Source organism: Salmo salar, chromosome ssa18 (assembly GCF_905237065.1).
Source record: "Salmo salar chromosome ssa18, Ssal_v3.1, whole genome shotgun sequence".
NCBI classification, from domain to species: domain Eukaryota; kingdom Metazoa; phylum Chordata; class Actinopteri; order Salmoniformes; family Salmonidae; genus Salmo; species Salmo salar.
The window spans coordinates 12,830,746-12,842,801 of NC_059459.1; the positions used below are offsets into that span (position 1 = coordinate 12,830,746).

General features: G+C 39.6%; 1 protein-coding gene across 1 annotated transcript in view; it reads right to left on the reverse strand.

Annotated features, from left to right (window-relative positions):
- tjap1 (tight junction associated protein 1 (peripheral)) overlaps positions 1–4,033 on the reverse strand; it is an 84,417-nt gene extending 80,384 nt beyond the window's left edge. Inside the window, 1 exon segment of the mRNA XM_014154086.2 lies at positions 3,670–4,033. The gene's annotated coding sequence lies outside the window, so the exon portion shown is untranslated.
- Between the last annotated feature and the right edge of the window lie 8,023 nt (positions 4,034–12,056).

Sequence of the window (12,056 nt, forward strand, 5' to 3'; positions counted from 1 at the left end):
ATAGCACTCTCACATAGGTGTTCCTTTTGTCCAGGAGGGAAAAGGCAGTGTGGAGTGCAATAGAGATTGCATCATCTGTGGATCTGTTAGGGCAGTAAACAAATTGGAGTGGGTCTCGGGTTTCTGGGAAAATGGTGTTGATGTGAGCCATGACCAGCCTTTCAAAGCACTTCATGGCTCCAGACGTGAGTGCTACAGGTCGGTAGTCATTTAGGCAGGTTACCTTAGTGATCTTGGGCACAGGCACTATGGTGGTCTGCTTAAAACATGTTGGTATTACAGACTCGGACAAGGTGTTCGGAGCATGCTTGATAGCTAATTAGCACAGCTGGTCGCATCTTGTCTTCTGTAAACAGGCGCTGTAACATGGAGATATGGCCATGGGGGAACACTAATCCTAACAAGGTGTGTATCAATTTAAAACATGTTTTAAATTATTATTATTTCTCAGTGATGAAAGGTCCTTATGCTTCCAAAACCATATGAGTGTTAATGTTCAGACATAGCATCGAGGCTCATAACAAAACTTCACTGTACAGAAGATGTCTTTGTCCAATGACTCTTGTGTAATGTAATGGAACTGAGAGTCATGATCAAGGGCTGTTGGATACTGTCTCCACCACTGGCTAAAACAATGACAATTTCAGAAGTTACTGACCACTGTAAAATGCTTTTTAAACATCAGTTCTAAACATCAGTAATACGATTTGTAATGTACACATTCTAATTACAGGGACTCAAGAGTCCTGTATTGTAATTTTTCGTCATTACATCCCAGAGTCGGGAGTGGATCATTTGCATGCCTACTGCCTTCCTTGGATGTGGTAGCCGTTTCTCAGGCAGCCTCTCCGGAATCGAACCTTGATTCCCCGTTAGCCCTGGTCACCATGGTAGGCACAGAAACTACCATCAAAAGTTGATAGGGCAGACATTCGAATGAGACGCCAGTGCTGCAAAGGATTACCAAAAGCGGGTGGGGAACCCGATAGCAACCCATATGGGTTTTGGGTCTGATAATTGCACATGTCACCGAAGGTCAGCACTTGTTGGCATGTCTTAGCACTAGAACTGCCACAGTTACAAGTAACATTGGAGCGATCAATGGAACCATAACTGATTTAATGAGCCATTCACAGATTCCCTGTACCGACCATGTGTACTTAGATTTGCAGCGATTCATCTTTTTTTGTGAAAAGAATATGGCAGATCCAACCAGGTAGCGCATGAGGGAACAGTCTCTAAAAGAGGCATGGTTGATGAGGGCCCTCCCAGGATGGATCACGTATGCCAATTGGTCAGGAGTGAGACTGATAGACCATCCTCTCAGTGTGTCCTAATACAGAGAATGAGAACCAGGAATGGATGTACTACAGCCAGACCCCAATATCTGTCTGCACCATCACTACAGCCAGGTAAAATAACTAGACCCTCCCCAGATGGCAGAGACAGACCCAGAGGATGCTGAAACAATGTTCACCTGCTGAGAGTGAGAATCCAGGCGTGGGAGAATGAACACATAAAATTTCACTCAGAACCACTTAAAATGCTAAAAATTGCAACAGAATAGAAATAAGTGTCATTTGATGAACAATAAGTTTAAAAAGGTCATTATAGAAGTTTATTAACGGGCTAAGTCCCCTGGAGTGACACCATCTTCATGCAACACTAACAGGCTGACCACACCACTCACGTCGCGTGCGTGTTGCAAAATAAATGTAGAAATCTGTGTTATTCAATTATTGCACCCACACTGCTCACGCGCGTCAGCGAGCATCTGCATTGCCAAGGGCTAAAAAAAATCCTTTCTAAAGTCCTTTCTATTTCTCACACAGATTGCGCTGCAAGTCCTGCCTCTCCCATCTCCTCATTGGTTTATAGAAGCAGGTGCCATCTCCTCATTGGTTATACCCACGTGGGTGATTGAAAGACGAACTGTGTTGCTGATCAGTGTAGTAATACTATGAAAGTTTAGATGCCAATCACCATGTCATTTCAAAGATGAAAAAGGCTGGAAGGAGGAGAGATGACTAGAAATGATTCGGTTGACCGTTTTATGTGTGGATTAATTGTCGGAGTAGAGGACCTTGTGCATTTCAGGTAAAATAACAACTCAATGTTTATATCCCAGGTCAAATTAGCTAGCAACAGCAGCTAGCTAAATAGGCCAAATTAGCTAGCAAGTGCAAGCTAACTAGCTAAATTGCCATAAATGTTTAATGCTTTTCGACCTGTCCCCAAATTAATTTCATTGGTTCAGAGTTTGTTTTGATATTTTAACCTGCGTGTCGTGATTGCGTTTGGTGTAGGTGGACAAAATAAATGTATGGACGATGGCGCACGCGCACAGCCGGTTTGGGTTCCGTGTAAGGGGTAAAAAATCTCTCACTCCGTTGGAAATCTCAGACTGTTGGTCCATTTTGGGCCTTATTGTTAACAGTAAGCCTACCATTTCACCACAACATGTTTTCATTGCTTTTTATACTTTAATCGTACAAATTATTTCCATATATAAATTCAAAAGGCATCACATCACAGGACTAAGAAACAGGCCCCTTTTATGGCAATGGCAAAGAAGTGCAATATTTTGATAAATATTTCTGACATTTAATCAATCAGAAGTATCATGATTAGACTGGGGGTCTATTTTTTCTTGAAATACATTTCTGTTACAACTAAAAGAGTAGGTGAAGGGAATATTAGTTTAACGACCTTACCTGGGACAGTCACACCATTGAACAATTGTCACGGTTGGTTCATTGTAAGAAAAAAATTATACACTGCATGAATTGACTCATGATTAAAGTAAAAATAAAAAGCTTTTACTATTGTATAACAATTTTGCCATTATGGATTTTTTTTTAAAATGGGCATCTAGTCAACTACCCATATCAAGTTTTGATTTCAACTTTTAAAGAAGGAATTGTCTCCCGACCTCGCATTTCATGAGGTTTTCTTGAAAGTGAAAAGTGACAGGTGCTTAGATCAAACGATATGGACGAATCAGAGTTATCAGATCTGAGGCCATATTACTTAAGCAATCGAGATAGTGATGCATTGACAACATACTGGCATACTCATTATGCAGATTCGGTTGCAAAACGTTTCGTCAATCGTTTACATTACTAAGCAAACGAGAGTTTCTATTGGACAAATTCAAGTAGATCCCTCCCCATTTCGTTCCGTTTACTGTTTGCCTTCGTTTGGTTTCTTACACCGTAAACGTTTTCTGATGCAAGACGTAATGAATCTACCTCTAGCTCAGTGGCATCAATATCAGTCAACGGTGGATTTATCGGTCAGATCAAATCATAAAAACATTGAGTAGGCTTTAAATACAAACGGGCACCTCTGTCGATACTTACTCACACGACATAGCCTGCGGCAATGTCCGACTCAATGATTTACAGTCGATGCAAATAACTTAGCCAGTTAAAACAAATGCAAAATATCTGCGATATCGATGTTAACAATTTAGCTAACAAAAAATAAAAATAATCAATTTGTTGTCATGATTGACCGGTCAGGCGATAACGAAAGTACATCCCCATCGAATTCGGTTCTGTGGCCCACTTCAAAAGGTATTGTATCGAATTCTGTTCACAAATAACACATCTACAAACGTTTGCTTGTTTAGGTTATTATAAATATAGAGAGAAACTTAAACCTTACCTGTTTAATGTCTGCCGTTATAGTTACCCCAAATAATTTAAAAAAATAATTTTTAAATCAGTGTCAGAGGGCTGAGTCAGATCCGTAATAAACTTTATCCGCTCTTCTTAGGACGGACGCTGTCTGCAGTTTGGTTGCAAGGAAGGAAGCTCATGCGCTGTAATTATTCGATCACGTTGCGTAGACTCACGAATGACAATGATATAAGTGCCTAACCATTAAGCAATTACACAACCGATAACTAACGGTTTATTCTCTATAAAACCGAAATTCAGCTATGGTTGTTCCCGGCCAAAGTTGATATCCTACCCTCTTCATCTATCGCCATCTTTACCCGCGGGGTACGCTGGGTAATCCTAGGAATCCCCACGCACTGCGCGTCCTGACGTTCATGATATTCTGGAAATGGGATGGCAGGTGGGCTCTTCCAATTTTGCGCTAGCTGCAGCACTTCATAGGCCACTAGTTTCATGGTAGACATAATATGAGTGAAGGTGCTATTTTTTATATCAATTGAAGTACATTATTTTAATAATAGGCTAAAGGTTTAAATGTTAAACGTGTATAGCAAAGTGCCCAATAGTCTACTTCATGATGTCAATTAAATTAGGCCTACTGCCCAACATAGGCTATTTAAGCAATAAGGCCTGAGGGGGTGTGATATATGGCCAATATACATACCATGGCTAAGGGCTGTTCTTAAGCACGGCACAACACAGAGTGCTGCTGGAAACAGCCCTAGCCGTGGTGTATTGGCCATATACCACAAACCCCTGAGGTGCCTTATTGCTATTATAACCTGGTTACCAACTTAATCAGAGCAGTAAAAAATACATGTTTTGTCACACCCATGGTTACTCTTTTTTTGTATGGGCATTAGCACAGTATACCTGATCCCAATTCTAGTTCCAAGACAGCAGCAATTAGAAAAAACTAAAAAGTAGATTTTGCTGATTTATTGGTGCATTGAACCATGTCGCGCGCTGTAGTTTAAAAACTCTGTAGATAATGCTGAAATGATGGCATCATATCTGAATTTCTCCATCTTTATGCATTTTCACCATAGATCCCAAGTGGAAGACAAAACAATAATTCATAATTGTATTCACAGGATAGGCAATCCCCAAATATTTAAAGTAATATCTGAAATGTAGGCTACAGCAGGAATCTTTGTTTTTTGGACAAAATGAGCCAGAACAAAGCATTGGGAGAAAAGAGGCTGCCCAATACTGATATTTTTTCCACTGATTGGTCTTTTGACCAATCACATCAGACCTTTTCACATCAGATATTTTTCTGAGCTGATCTGATTGGTCAAAAGATCAATTAGTGAAAATAAGATCAGAATTGGGCTGCCTTTGTAAACGCAGTGAGGGTCCTCTGGGCTCCTGATGTGTTACAGACAGAGGCTGAGCAGCAGGTGGCAGTCTCAGATCCTAGTTGACACATTTGTGGCTCCATGAGCAAAGATGAGCACTCCTCAGAGCAGAAAACCAGTTCAGTTAACTTTATCAATGATTGCTCATTCCAGGCACCCTGCCATTTTAAACGGAATCAATTACTACACAGGGGTTGGCAATGGTATATGCTATATTTGGACAAATAAAAAGTGTTTTAAAAATGGTATTTTACTAGGCAAGTCAGTTAAAGAACAAATTCTTATTTTCAATGATGGCCTATGACAGTGGGTTAACTGCCTTGTTCAGGGGCAGAACAACAGATTTTTACCTTGTCAGCGCGGGGATTCGAACTTACAACCTTTCGTTTACTAGTCCAACACTCTAACCACTAAGCTACCTGCCGCAGAATGATTAACCACTTTAGGATTATATAAGATTAAAGGAGGTAAATGATATAAGGCACTTATGGTTGTCTCAGAAGTCATTGTTTAGAATCACTAGCTCAACAACATTTCAAACAATGTTGTCAACAGCACCTTGCCATACCCTCTAGTAAGACAATTAATTAACCTGCATTCATCTTTCAACAGCACAAAACAATGCTCCTGCAGTTGCATATCTCTCTATATTCTAATGTGCTGGTTGTTGTTTGGTTTCATCAGGTGAGGAGGCCCTTTCCTGTCAGGCCCAGCAGGAGGTTGCATACTAATGCTCTACCTGCCTGTTAGAAATGCAGACAGCTGACCTGAGAACAGAAGGTAGAGAACACGTGTCACGCCATAGGGGTCAGAGTCCACTGGCCCAGCACTTCAGCAAGCCTCACATCATGACGGGGAGCAGGCTGGTGAGTGAGTCATTTCCATTTTAGGTGGAGGAGCTAGAAAAAAATTGGAATGAATTAAAAACAATGAGCCATCATGAATAATTTCCCCCAACACATGAGAAAACCAGCAAACCAGAGCATTGTGATCACTGTCTCCTCATCAAACAAAATCCTCTCAAATGTGCACAGGTAGGTGGGTGGGGGGATGAGCAGCAGAGAAAAGCGGATTACAGTAGTTGAGATATTGTTTATTTAGGAATAATTAAGAGTCGCATGAAAAGGTAAGTGCTTTCAAAATACAACATGCAATTTCATGGTAGAAAATGCCCAAAAACCTTTCACAAAGCTCTGTAGGCATATTACTGAAAACATAAACTGCAAGGTCAAAGAAAACTTTTGGTAACACGGCGGCCTGTAATTAATGGCAGTTTGATAATTCCGTTTTTTAGTGTTAAAAACAGCAGAGGAAACCATTTTACCATCACCCAGGCTTTGTTTTTACCGGTGGTGGAAAAAGTTGTTGTCAAACTTGAGTAAAAGTAAAGATACCTTCATAAAAAATGACTTAAGTAAAAGTGAAAGTCACCCAGTAAAATAATACTTGAGTAAAAGTCTAAAAGTATTTGGTTTTAAATATACTTAAGTATTATAGCTAGCCAGGGGCACACTCAAACATAATTTACAAATGAAGCATTTGTGTTAAGTGAGTCCACCAGATCAGAGGCAGTAGGGATGACCAGGGATGTTCTCTTGATAAGTGCGTGAATTGGACCATTTTCCTGTCCTGCTAAGCATTCAAAATGTAACAAGTACTTTTGGGTGTCAGGGAAAATGTATCTTCAGGAATGTGGTGAAGTAAAAGTAGTACTTTAAAGTATTTTTACGTAAGTACTTTAAACCACAGATTTTTACTACAACAACCTTTTGAATACATTGAGGATGTTTTATGTTTAAATACACTAAGCTGCTAAAATGGGGATTCATCTGTTTTCTTTATATTTTTCTTTATGTTTAAAAGAGAATATAAATTATAATCAAACTAGACCAAACCTAAACTAGAATCCATTCCACAATAGGCAATTATGGTTGTTTGTTTTAACTAGATAGAAAGGGTTATATTTGTGTGCAACACATAAAAGTATAAACATGTTTTGATTCTAATATTCTCATGAAGAGGCAGCATGAACCTTGAGAGAGCCACTGTTTCCCCTTTTTCACACCAGCAGGTTCAGCCCCCGGCTATGTTTGTTTTCCTTGGTTGGAGAACGTTCTGGCTTGCTGGAAAACCCATTCGTGGCACAGCGGGAAAATCTGCTCCTCTTCCGCTGTAGTGTAGTGTCGCAGAGCTTCATGTCACTAATGTGGGTAAGGCAGAGTGACAGAGCCTGCCAGATCCTTTCCCCTGTTGTCTTCTGATGGAGTGTCATTATGGTTTACAAAACCGACATGCCTGTTCCGCTCAAGTGGTGGCAAGGCCACTAAACAACTATTTACAATTCTCAACATTTGAAGTGTTACAAATTGTTATTCACAGACATAAACAATGACTGATTGGCTATATGGCTTGTTGAATGGAGCTTTCAGAGCTCTCAGACATTACATTTCCCAGACGAGTGATTGAATGTAACCCCTGTGTAGCTCCTGGACATCTCTAATAGGATTAAATGAGACAACAGTTACATGCTGCCTTCAAATAAATGAGAGGAAATTCACTATATTATCTCTATATCTAGCATTACCAGACATAACCACAAGGGGAGGATTGGTAGCAGCAATTACTCTGCTAATTGTCGATGAGCATGGGGGGGGGGGCTCACTTAGGGTGACGTGATGATGTCTCATATGGATGTTTTTGAAGGTCTATGTCCCTAGAGGAAAATGTGGGATAGCAGTGCAGCAGCTGGAGCTTTCTCCGGTTATCACTCATTCTTTCATACCTCCATCCCATTCATTTTTCCCATAGGGATTTGACCCTATTATAAACACTGTGAGTATACAAGTTATTGCACATGTATACCCTTTAATCATGTGTCATTGGAAAGCTTAGATTCACACCTATCCATCAGACACATTTTCAGAATGTTCAGATGGACAGTACTTAATTTTTGACCTCTAGGGTACCTATCAGAATGACCTGTATAAATTGCGTTAAAAAGGCAATCCTGTTACATTTTAGACTTTGTTTGACATGTGATTCTGAAAGCTCATGAAATTACCTTTCAAATTATATATAATATACAGTAACCAACTTTGAAAGCATCAACTACAACTATTGTTTATAAATCCCCCATATTCTGCCATTGACATTAGGATGTTGGAAGCTTAGCCATATGTTTATGGATTGTAACTTTGGTGATAGAGGCACCAGATTTCAAACAAACAGATAAAACAGGTTAAAAAAAATATTTGTAGATACAGGGCCATCACAGGATTCAAACATTAACCACACAGAAGCCTTTTTCCAATACTGCCAACTTATTGGATGAATTTTGCATGACCATACCTGTATAAAATATAATTGTAGTATGCCCAATAATATAGTAAAATGTTCATAGTGATGTAGAATACACAACCAAATGAGCCAGGAGTGCCAGATATACAAAGATGTTAAGTTATTCACACAAATGTGGTAAGAATGTGCACAAAAAGCTGTCCGAATCACCGATTTCTGATTTCTGTTTTGATCCTTAATTGAAATATTTAATATTCAAACATTTACAATTTATTTATACATGTAAATAGTCATGAATTTAAGCTGATTAAAACGATATACAATGTTAACTGTTTTCATTATGAGAACTATAAACCTTCTACGTATATTCCGTTACCATGTAGTAAATCCGATGTTGGGCCTGTTAAGGCCAATTATATTACTTTTAGTATTCTATTAACAGACCAATCTGCTATGGCCTCATAGTAAGAATAGATCTTAATTTAGACAGGTTAAAACGTATTGGTATTCCTATTGAATTTTACATTGTAATGTATGCAGTTTATTTTTTATGAAAACAGTTAATAGGACAACATTGTATATCATTTGAATCAGATCACATGCATGACTTTTCACATGTACATAACCATTTTAAATGTTTGAAGATGAAATATTGCAATTAAAGATACAATAATAATCAGAAATTGGCAATTCAGACATCTTTTTGGGCACATTCTTCCCAAAATTCTGTGAATAATTTAACATCTTTAAATATCTGGCACTCCTGGCTCATTTGGTTGTGTATTCTACATCACTATGAAGATGTTAAGATATTAATGGGCATACTACAGTTATATTTCAATCAGGTATGGTCATGCGAAATTGATCCAATAAGACCCCATTGGGTTGTTTGGCGGCCATATTGGAAAAGGGCTTCTGTGTGGTTAATGCGTTAATCCTATGATGGCCCTGTATCTACAAATCATTAAAAAAAAACTGTTTTAGCTTTGTGTGTGACATGTGGTGCCTCGGTCGCCAAAGTAACAATTCAAAAACATACCATAATTGAATAAGCGGAACTCCTAGGATAAATATTGGATGATCAATTATCATGGTCAAATCATATTGACAAAGTTGTGGAAGTGGGGTCAGGTACAGTACCTTCAGAAAGTATTCACACCCCTTGAATTTTTCAACATTTTGTTGTGTTACAGCCTAAATTTAAAATGGATTCAATTTAGATTTGTCACTACACACAATAACCCATACTGTCAAAGTGGAATTATGTTTTTCGAAATTGTCACAAATTAATAAAAAAGTAAAAGCTATAATGTGACGTGACCCTTAAACGAGATGGCCGAATGAACTGAGCGCTCCGCAGCTCCGCACAAGTAATGTCCAATTTTTTATCTTACTTCCACTTCAAGTTAAACCCATTAGCTTTAGTCAAAATCCACTTAAAGTTAAACCCATTAGCTTTAGTCATAAAAGCCATGGCGGCTAGAAAAGGCGACATTACATGTGACATTTTCACCCGGACTCGAGCAATTGCCGCGGAAAAAGTCTCCAAGAAACAGCTAGCTTCAGAAAAAGCACAACCATCAACGCCGGGCGAATCTTATCCATGGAAAACTCACTGACAGACACCATGGAAACATTTGCATCTGCTAAAAACAAAATAGAGGACCTGGAAAATAGGGGGCGAAGGAATAACTTTGTTCTATTACACCTGACCGGAAAAGAAGAGGGAAACATACCACTGATCCGCTACCTGCAAGACTCCCGGAGTGGCTCCACCTGTCTGTCCACCGACAGGCCATAGAACTCGAGAGCTCACCGAGCACTGAGGCCCCCACCAACAGGCAGTCAACACCCGCGCCCAATCACCATACCATTCCTGAGATTAACCGACAAGAAACAAGTCCTACAGGCGGCGAAAATCAACACCATACAGTGGGAAACGCAAACTCACCTTACACAAGGACCTGTCAGCTGGATTACTTAATTGACCGAGGCATCTTCAGGGGATTCAAATACCCAAACGAGCTCAGGATTCTTCACCAAGGAGCCCTGCGACACTTTGAAATTCCAGAAGAGGCTAAATGTTTTTTGAAGGACATTCCTGGCCACTGACAAATGGACCAATGACTAAAAGCGATTACTGTTATTACTAATGGAGGTAAGACAACATATAGCCGCAGTCCAATGACCCACCCGCCCAACTAAATATCATTATAGTCGTCTATTTATTATTTATTTTAGCCGAGAGGGAAAGGCCCTATAGGTTAACCTCGGCCTACTAACGTTTTAGCCTACTTGTATTTCCTCTTTTACAGCTTTTCATCTTCTCTGTAGAACATAAGCTAATTGGCAGACAAAGTGATCAGACACTGTCAATTTATATTAGGCCTATAGCCTACTTTTTTATTTGTATTTATCACATAGGCCTTCACCATTGAGCCTGTCGATTACGACACATCTACATACCTAACGAGAGGCTCAGTGTGTCAATTTTATGCCAATGGTTATGACCGCCTTATCCTGTTGATATTTTGTTTTAATAATAACAAATAACTTATCCTATAGATCCCTCTTAGTGATTTGCTCCCTCATGTCTGTTTTATTTAGTCCAAACGATTAGGCTTATGTCCTTTGGGGGATGTATTTGTTGGCTGGTCTATTGATTTTATTTACGTCATTTCTCACTCTTTTTTACTGTGGTCTGGATGTGGGTGACGTTATCACTTACTTACTGTGGGGCAGAAAGGACGAGGCCTTTCGTTCTCTCTCGGGAGATGTTGGGCGTTGCGAAAAACGGGAACACAGAATTGTGACTGTGAGTGGGGTTAACAGATCCAACGGGATATGTCGAGTTGTTTGGGAACTCGGCTGGGGTGTTCAGAGATTGTTATTTTATGTACACCGTTTCTTTTTCTTTTATGTGATCGGAGCTGTAACTATTATCCACCTATACCCAGAGATGACTTGCACTAGAGTTCGATTACTGTTCGAAGACGTTGACTAGGACCTTAAATCTACTGACATGGAACGGCCATGGGCTAAGTCATGCAATAAAACGGAAAAAAAATACTATGTGCGCTCAAAAAGGAAAAAGCAGACAAGAGACACACCTCTGTGAGGCTGAACATGCTAAACTCCACAGAGCTTGGGTGGGACAGGTGTATTTCTCATCTTTCAAATCAAACAGTAGAGGCACAGTCATACTTATCCATGAGCATGTTCCATTCATAATTGACAAAAACATATCTGATCCAGAGGGGAGATTTATTCTGTTAACTGGGTCACTGTATGGGCAACCAATTTCTATCTTAAACATATACGCCCCTAACACAGATACTCCTGCTTTCATGTCAAAAATGATAACCCTGTTCAATGAGCATTGTGTTTCCTTTGGAGTGGTGGCCGGAGATTAATTGTACGCTCAAGTCAACTCTGGACAAATCATCTCAAGTCCCCCACCACAAACCCTAGATCGGCAAAGATGTTGAATTCTCTTGCTAAAGAGATGGGACTGATAAATATCTGGAGAGCGACTAATAGCTCATCTATGGACTATACATACTTCTCCAATATCCATTACACCTACTCTCGTATAGATGACATTTTTATTCCTAAGATTTTCCTAAATGTCCTACAATCGGACTCATAGCTCTTTCAGAGAACACCTTTGTCCACCTCTGCTTTGACCTCTGTAAACACATCCCAAGGTCAA